General features: G+C 46.0%; 1 long non-coding RNA gene across 1 annotated transcript in view; it reads left to right on the top strand.

The window, feature by feature from the left end:
* The first annotated feature begins 1,790 nt into the window (after positions 1 to 1,790).
* Positions 1,791 to 8,970, top strand: part of LOC135399369 (uncharacterized) — an 88,143-nt gene continuing 80,963 nt past the window's right edge. Inside the window, exon 1 of the long non-coding RNA XR_010424251.1 lies at positions 1,791 to 1,857. This is a non-coding gene — a long non-coding RNA (uncharacterized LOC135399369). The remainder of the gene's footprint in view (positions 1,858 to 8,970) is intronic.

Genomic DNA, 8,970 nt, shown 5'->3' with positions numbered 1-8,970 from the left:
TCGATCTGTCCACATCTGTACACCACTCATAGCTATACAGGAGCTTTAGTGTACCTGTAGTGTTAGCTACAGGCGCTAACACGGAATATAAAACAAAAATACTTGACAGAACTTTTTATGGACACATCATCGACCACAGTAATGCCAAAGGCGCCACTGTATACTGGAGTATGCAACTTCGTACTGAGACGCCAAATGGATAGATTTTACTCAATAAGTCATATTTATATTTACATTTGAACCCCAAGTTGACAATTTTGACGTAGATCTTTTTTTTTCTTTTTTTTGCCAGAGGGACACATTTTGGATCAAATTGGACTAACGAGTAGGAACTCTCAGTAATATTATGCCAGGGGTAGTCGCTTCAAATACATTCCAAGAATTATTTTACGTGTCATACAGTGCAGATACTCGTAAGCATTACACCAATAGCATTATAATACGGGGTATTGCTGTTACTGCCCACCTAGGCACGCTGGGAGACGCTGTCGTATGCACTCTTCCCAGACTGACAAGAAGAATCTGTAGCTAGGTTTATATTCTAAATGGGAAGTAACGTAGTAGCGAGTTATTTGTGACAGCCTTCTGAGACACTCGCTGAAATCCCATAGTTCGTTTAGCACTTGCACCATGTCTGGCTATAGCTATGGCTACATCGTAGCACACGAGGCGTTCTATGGGATGGATGTCTATTTCTGCACTCCGCACTTTTAGAGGATATCGTAAAAAGCGGACAGGCAGCTTATGTTGAAGACGTAGCTTAACAGCTTGCTGCTTGTAAACCTAGCGCAACAAGTTGCAAATGTGACCGACTTAACATTTTTCATTTGCTAGCAAAATTGCCATGAAACAGCTGTGTGCGACGTCTGATGGGAAGTAATTCACAGTTCGTCAAACAACTGTGATCTATGTTCCCGACTGACTTGCTGCTCCTGACGGCTAAATTCCCGACACGTAGTCAACTTCTTTTGTTTCAGACCCATTGTTGTCCGCATGCAACGTAGTTTTGCCGCCGTAATTGACGAGCAATGTGCAGTTGAGGACAAGTTCGACACAGTGTTACCGGCAATTATTTTCAATTTTAATTATCTGGAAAACTATGTGTGCGACTGGGACGAAAATTATGTCGTAAGAGTACTGAGTGCTCAAGCTATCCAATAGATACACATTCTGAGAATGCTCCTCTACTGTTTTGCGGTACCTTTAACATAAGGGCATATGTGCCGACACCGTGGACACACATCGCTGAAGCTTTATCGCCGCTCCATAATCGAAGGTATCCCCGCGCGATTCATATTTTCATGGGCACTGCAGTGGGTCGCACACTTAAGATGCGTCCCTCGTGACGTCTTACCGAGAATTCGCCATTTTCTCCCCAAGTTCAAATCGAGAGGTTAATGCGAAGTTGCACACGTATACAACGAGTGAGAAAAAAATGTACGCGATCGCCATACCAATTATTCGACGTCGCAATCACCAACGTTGCGTACACTCGCAAACCGTTTTACGCTAGATTGAGCGTAATGGTACTGTAAGACAAACAGTAATGACGAATGGGGTAACATTAAACAGAAAAAGCGACGCTATACTCTGGCTGTGAAGATGGTCATGTCCGGTTTAATAGCGACAGCACGACCCGTGTTTGCGTTATGCAACGGACAATTACGGGGCATAACTCACGCCTAGACGCACGCTGCAGGGTGTTACGACGAGTTATTATACAAATTAAGGGAAGACGTCTTCGCGAGAGTTGTATGTATATAAAGATCTTCCGAAGATGCGACCGATTTCTGGCTTCGAGCGTACGGCACGCGTGCAGCGATATCTCAGAGGCCACAGCGGAGCCTGCGAAGCGCAGTACGTACCTAGTCTTTTTGTGTGTGTGTGTGTGTGTGTGTGAGTACATGCCCGTTCGTTCCGTGTAGGTAGATACCGATTGTGTAGCAATGAGACAGTATAATAACGTAGCTTATTATTCTGTCAATTTGCTTGTATATATGTATAGTCTTAGACGTGTACCTTTTGGCCTGTTTTAACGTGTGATGTACATGACCTTGAGTTGTGCTTGTGGTTGTGTATATGGGTCCAGTTGGGTATCTGCCCAAGCAGTACAATGCGCTGAAAATTCGACTCCGTGGTGCGGTGCGGTAGCTGATCTGGTTGGTTGACCAGAACACCGAGCGTTTACGGGCGAAACAGAGAGACAGAACACATGACACGAGCTCCTTGAAGGTGTGTCCTGTTTCCGGGTCTCGTACGTTGCGCCTAGTATTCTGGATGACATGTACCAACGAGTCCAGCCAAGCAGCCTTAGTTGGTTAGTTGGTCGGTAGGTTGGTTGGAGGGTTCTGCGTTAAAAACAGATGCGCTGGTGCTGCATTATGTACAGCTACTGGTTATTGCATCGAAGGAGATCCAGTACTGTGCCATTTGCTACGGTCTTTGTGCTGACATCATGTTGTAGCTTCAGGAAGGTCTGTGGAGCATCAGTCACGGATGACGTAATATTTCTAACGAACGTTATGTGAACACCGCTTTCTTTTATCGCTGCCCTTAATACAATATACTGATCGTCCGCTTACTTGTCCCGTGGTTGCGGGATCGAGCCTGACCGAGGACGTCAGCAGGGTGGCAGCAGCGTGGCAGCAGGTGGGCAGGGTGTAAGTTTCTTTTTCGCGCCATCCTCCAGGAGCGACGTTAACCCTTTAAAGCCAGAATTAACTTGACGCCTGAAAACTAACGTAAACCATTGTAGGTAATACGTCCGTTGTACTATTGTATCACGCAGGGCGAGAAACAACATCCTTTATATAAAGTGTGAGCTTAGAAAAAGCTTGTTCCCTATGGTCATGCTAAGCTTTCCCGGATACAATCCCACACTGTGGTGGCTTGTTCTGGTTTTCGTTTCGCCCTCGAATTGTTGGAAATGTTTAAAACATGGGACATACAGTTCCACATCACATTTTGAACACTTTATGAGCGTTTTTGATGGCGTTTTTGGGGTAATGGGCCGCACCTCACGTGGCGAATTTCCCCATTCATTATCGTTAATTTATTTGTTGTTGATGGCGTCTCGCGCTCCTTTGGAATCGGGTTGCCATGCATCGTTCCGGTGCTGGTATAGTCAGGGTCCTTTAGGTGGTTGAGAAGCTTGAGTCTTACGGACAGAAGAGTGCCAAAGTAGAAGAACAAGCGGGCACTCTGACTCCTTTTGGTAAATAGTCACTACCCTGTGCAGGTGGGTGTTACACATCCCAAGTTCTTGTAAGAGACATTGAGCTTAGGTATAGGTGTTACGTACGTTGGCATAGGCACGGGGTAGGCATGGCGGCAGCGTACAGGCAGGGCCGGCGAGAGAAATTACGGGACACGGGGAATGAGTCCTGCCCGGGCCCCCCTCCTAGCGTCTCGACAACATAGTCTAAGTATTTCTGGTTTATATGAGTACGCGTGTCCATAAACGTGTGTCACAGTAAACCGCATTGGCTTAATCCCTGGTGCTATAGTAACCGTCGGGCCTGGGGTCGCGGGGGGGCCCCTGAAGAGGGGCCGGGGCTCCATCTCCGGCTGCCCTCCGGCCCTTGCCCCTGTCACTGGCCCTGCGTACAGGCCACTTAGACACACCTTCTTCCGCGAGATGCGGTGTGTCGTGCGTTGAAATTTCGCCGCACGTTAAAGAACCCTCAAGTGGCAAAATTAACTCACAGACCGATCACTCTGGTGTCGCTCATGATGACCATAGTTGTCTCGCGACGCAAAAACGACGTGATAATAGTGAGTTTTAGTATAACGAACGCTATTGCCTTTGCGTACGTAAGGGATGGCGTTTGTGGCTCTGCGCACGCGCAAGACACAAGCAGAGCTTTGCGCATGGCGACAGCGTACGTTATACTAAAACTCACTTTTTTCACGTTAGTTGTGAAGTAGTGTATTATTTTATGAACGCATGATATACGCTTTCTTTATAATTTGTGAAAGGTGCTCCCTATTTTCCTTCTCTTTCTTTTCTCTCTCTAAATACAATTATGTGATGGCATCTCTCACTGTGCGTACTGTTATGCAAATGAACTACGTGGGGTATTTTCGGTATTGCGTTCCAGCAAAGCTTCTGTTTGTATCTCGTTACGTTTAGACACCGCTACGCAAACTTGTCTTAACTTCATTTTGTTCACGAGCGCATATTCTTGGTCAATAGTCAATTAGTAAATTATTCAATTAGGGTGGAAGAGATATGTACAGCCATGACAAGGATCATGACGATCCACTTTAAAATATCAATCCTAAAATGTGATCCTGATCCATACTTGGTCACCGGCTAATGATCGATTAAGACGTCTGAACTGGATTATTTGCTCATGCACTGAAAAACACATCTCGTTCTGGCAACTTTTCGTTCACATTCCGTTCTGTTCTTTCCTCGGAAAATGTCGTTGCAGTATAGGCTCATGAGCTAAGAGCTATGGGCTGTGTAATCTTTTCTGTATGATGTACATGAGTCACCACAAGATGAGCTCATGTTCCTCAACGTTTACCCCACTCGACGACCGAATTCCTTCTATTTTCTATATGGAAGTCAACAACTGAGGCCACTTATCGTACAACTCTGCCTTTTGAGGAGGCCTCCGTGGATTGGCTCCGAAATGGGAGAGGATAATCAGTGACGAAACCAAACTAACAAGAAAATGAGCGCGCTGCTCCAGCCCGCCTTCGGTCGCGCGTCCGCGCTTATCATAGTCTGCTAACCTATCGCGGAAATCTTCTCGTCTGGAAAGACAAAAATGTGGAAGCGACGTGCTCAAACGACGGAAAGCACTTGAATTCAGGAAAGGTCGTTTTTCAGCCATGTGTCCACCGCGAGGTTCGTCCTATTATTATTTGGAATGGGACATGTTGTATTGGTCGTACCGGTACAGGCGGAGAGTGGAACATGCTTCAAAAATAAAATGAATGAGAAAGAGCCACCTGTAAGAGAAAAAGCCAAGAAAGGGCTCCTGTGGCATACTGGTTAGGATTTCCACGCCGAGACTGGGAAGTTCGCGGATTCGAATCCCCGCACCGAGTGTGCTATCTAGGGTATTCCCTGGGTTTCCCGACAGACTTTCCAGTCAAATGTCGGCACAGTTCCCCGAAGTCTGCGCAGGATGGCATACTAACCCCCGTCCCCCACTTCTTTCTGCTGTCCGCTCTCCATCTGTTCGTATCTGTACGGCGCTCATAGCCATAGTTGCTTCGCGGCGCTAACACGGAAGTAAAAACAAAGAAAAAGAAGGAGCCACACTGGGTGATACACTTGAGCAAGAAAAGAAACTTTTTCATAAGGTGAACCCTGGGCTAATTTAATGCGTGCCCTGGAGCATTCTTTGTGATTCCTTGTGATGGAGCTTCCTGGCTAATCTCAATAGGTCTCCTAATCTCATGAATTTGTTACCTCGGAATGACCGTTTCGCACTGTAAAGCAGGAGAAGTCGGGGTCAGCAAGCGCGCGACACAAGCAGCACCAGCAGTGCCTGATCTACAGTGGTGGCGGCCTAGGGCAGCCTGCTCGGTAGGGGCCCCTCTGCCTTCTGACTGCTGAGAACGGTTCGTGGGCGTTCATAGAGGAAAATTGTGGTGCCCTCCACAGAAGTGCTTTACCATAGTGTGACTACATCCTGTCATATACAGGGTGTCCCAGGAAACGTGTCATTGCATTATACTAATAAAAAAAAAAGAAAAAAAACTACGCCACGTAGAATCCTGTGGTCAACGGCATTTGTTCTTACTATGTGTTTGCCTCCTCCTGATGTGATTGTCATGTAACTTAAGTTTAATTAGGTAAATATTTGATGAATGAATTTGATGAATTATGTAAATGGGATGTTCGGCTATTGGGACAATCGTCAGGTGCTGGCCTTTTCGGACGGGGTAGCCCCTCAGTATCACTCAGTTATCATTAATTTGAGTAAATTCGGCACGCTCTTCATATTGGTGAATTTACATAATTAAACTTACGTTACATGACATTCACATCAGTAGGCGGCAAAAAACTACTAAGAACAAATGCCGTTCACCGCATGGTACTGTAGATGGTGTAGTTTTTTTGTTATAATTCAATGACACGTTTTCCGGGACACCCTGTACACGAAACCATACAACGTACAGTGGTTGGTTCTTTTATTACCTTTCTGTTGCTAAAAGCAGTATTTCGCCTGTCAAGGCTACATTATGCTACTAGCGTACATCGGCACCCTTCGGGACTTTTTAGCCGAAAAATCAATGACGAGTCGACTAGTCCCGTAAAATCAGGTTCTCTCATAATGTCGCTTTCTATGCATAGCAGTGATAAAGCATTTAATCCCCTGTGCGTCATGGCTGCCCGATGATTGTTATTTATGAACTTCAATTTGGAGAATACGCGCTCACAAGAACTGTTACTGAGCATCAGAATGAGGTGCATACGAAGGACAACCTTTACATTCGAAGTAAAAACTTCCTTTACACCCTTCTCAATTATGAGCGTGTAGAGAAACAGTTCCTGGCTGCCTACCTCATCTTGCAAAAATGCACCTGCAAAGTTACTAAACTGTACCATCTCATCAGGAAAACGATTATCCAAATCTGCTTTGTACACTCCTGCTAGATAACACGCCGTCTTCCTGATTTCTCCGGTGTCAAGGTTATGGGGCTCACCAAATACGCCAAACCTGGACGACAGTCCTGTGTAGCGACCAACCGCTGATCTAGAGAAACTACAAACTGATCCACTACTCCGAGGAAGTTCTTTACACGAAATTCCTCTGAAGCGCAACTAAACACTGCCTCCGGGATCGTTCCATAGCCTAGCGGATACAGCCGCATACAGTGTCGCCGCCTTCTCACCGCAGCGAATTCCCTTGTGCAGGTTAAATCTTCCCCAGTCACGCGGTAGTGCTCAAATGATTCACGGTAGTGTGGCAGTGGTATCTTTGAGCACCATCACTAACAAAGCTGCGCTGTTCAGATCGATCTTTGCACTTTGCTATGCTTTGCTGGCCTTGTCCACCCAGTCTAAAATATCGTACCAAAACGCGCCATAAATTCTTGTTTCAAGTCTAGTCATTCTGTCAGCGAGGCTGCCGGCCTTGAAGCACACTTCACTAGTATCATCTTCACTGTTAGCAATATCCTCCAGCGCTTTTAAGAAAAAAGGGTAGCCCCTGACTAAGGCTCCCCCCGTACCCGCTCTGCAGAATAATCTTGGACTGGTGGCTATTTTAGGCACTGGAACGAGCTGTTTTTTCGAGCAGTCGTCGGAAACCGTGCTGGTGAGCATTCATCGTTGAGCATTTTGTATCTATGCGTGGACGCTGTAAATAATTCGTACACCTGCTCCAGGAAGTCGAAAGAGGCAACAGCAGCGGGGCAGTGCTCTGCAGCTGATATTGCCACCAGATTCAAAGAGCACGCTGAACAAGGGACCCACATGGCCAGAGGGGCCTTCTGCCGTATCAGTGCTTGGAGGCCTCTGTATTTTCCGCTCATAGACGCAGCATTGTCGTAGGGCTGCCCACGAGAGTCCTTGATATCTGTACCATGTGTGTCTTCATTCTGAACTTCATTAAAGCCTCAAGCATGTCCTCAGCCTTATGTCCCTGGTGAGGCACAAACTGCACGAACCTTTCATCTGGCATAGCATTTTCCACGTATATTTCCGAAATAAACGTATATAAACGTAGGTGAGGATGTGGTCTCGGTTGCCCAAAAGGACAAAAAAGAAAAGAAGAGAGAGAGAGAGAGAGACGTAGACCGAACTATTGCGCCCGGCCACCCCACCACACTTGAGTTGGTCACCACTTTCGAATCCCGCTGCAAAGCCACCTCTTGTGTGTCTCGCGACGTACTGCTTGCGACACGGTTGTCTGAAATCGCAGATAAGTGGGATCAGATGTTTATTACTCGAAACGAATGGTCGTGCAACACGTGGAGATTTAAGGTGAGATAAACAGCGGGACGCTAATTTCAGATAACCGTGTCGCGAGCAGAACGTTGCCTTCCTTGGTTGCTCTCCGAAATATTGTGTAAATATTGTATTTAAAGGTAGACAACATTGTGCACATGTTTTTTACTCGAAACGAATGGTCTTGCAACACGTGGAGATTTACGTGAGATAAATAGCGGGACGCTAATTTCAGACAACCGTGTCGCGAGCAGAACGTTGCCTTCCTTGGTTGCCCTCCGAAATGTTGTGTCAATATTGTATTTAAAGGTCGACAACATGGTGCACATGTTTATTACTCGAAACGAATGGTCTTGCAACACGTGGAGATTTAAGGTGAGATAAACAGCGGGACGCTAATTTCAGATAACCGTGTCGCGAGCAGAACGTTGCCTTCCTTGGTTGCTCTCCGAAATGTTGTGTCAATATTGTATTTAAAGGTAGACAACATGGTGCACATGTTTATTACTCGAAACGAATGGTCTTGCAACACGTGGAGATTTACGTGAGATAAATAGCGGGACGCTAATTTCAGACAACCGTGTCGCGAGCAGAACGTTGCCTTCATTGGTTGCCCTCCGAAATGTTGTGTCAATATTGTATTTAAAGGTAGACAACATGGTGCACATGTTTATTACTCGAAACGAATGGTCTTGCAACACGTGGAGATTTAAGGTGAGATAAACAGCGGGACGCTAATTTCAGATAACCGTGTCGCGAGCAGAACGTTGCCTTCCTTGGTTGCTCTCCGAAATGTTGTGTCAATATTGTATTTAAAGGTAGACAACATGGTGCACATGTTTATTACTCGAAACGAATGGTCTTGCAACACGTGGAGATTTACGTGAGATAAATAGCGGGACGCTAATTTCAGACAACCGTGTCGCGAGCAGAACGTTGCCTTCATTGGTTGCCCTCCGAAATGTTGTGTCAATATTGTATTTAAAGGTAGACAACATGGTGCACATGTTTATTACTCGAAACGAATGGTCTTGCAACACGTGGAGATTTAAGGT

Source organism: Ornithodoros turicata, chromosome 1 (assembly GCF_037126465.1).
Source record: "Ornithodoros turicata isolate Travis chromosome 1, ASM3712646v1, whole genome shotgun sequence".
In the NCBI taxonomy this organism is placed as follows: Eukaryota; Metazoa; Arthropoda; class Arachnida; order Ixodida; family Argasidae; genus Ornithodoros; species Ornithodoros turicata.
The sequence above is the reverse complement of the archived record's forward strand: the minus strand, read 5'-3'. Positions and strand labels throughout refer to the sequence as shown.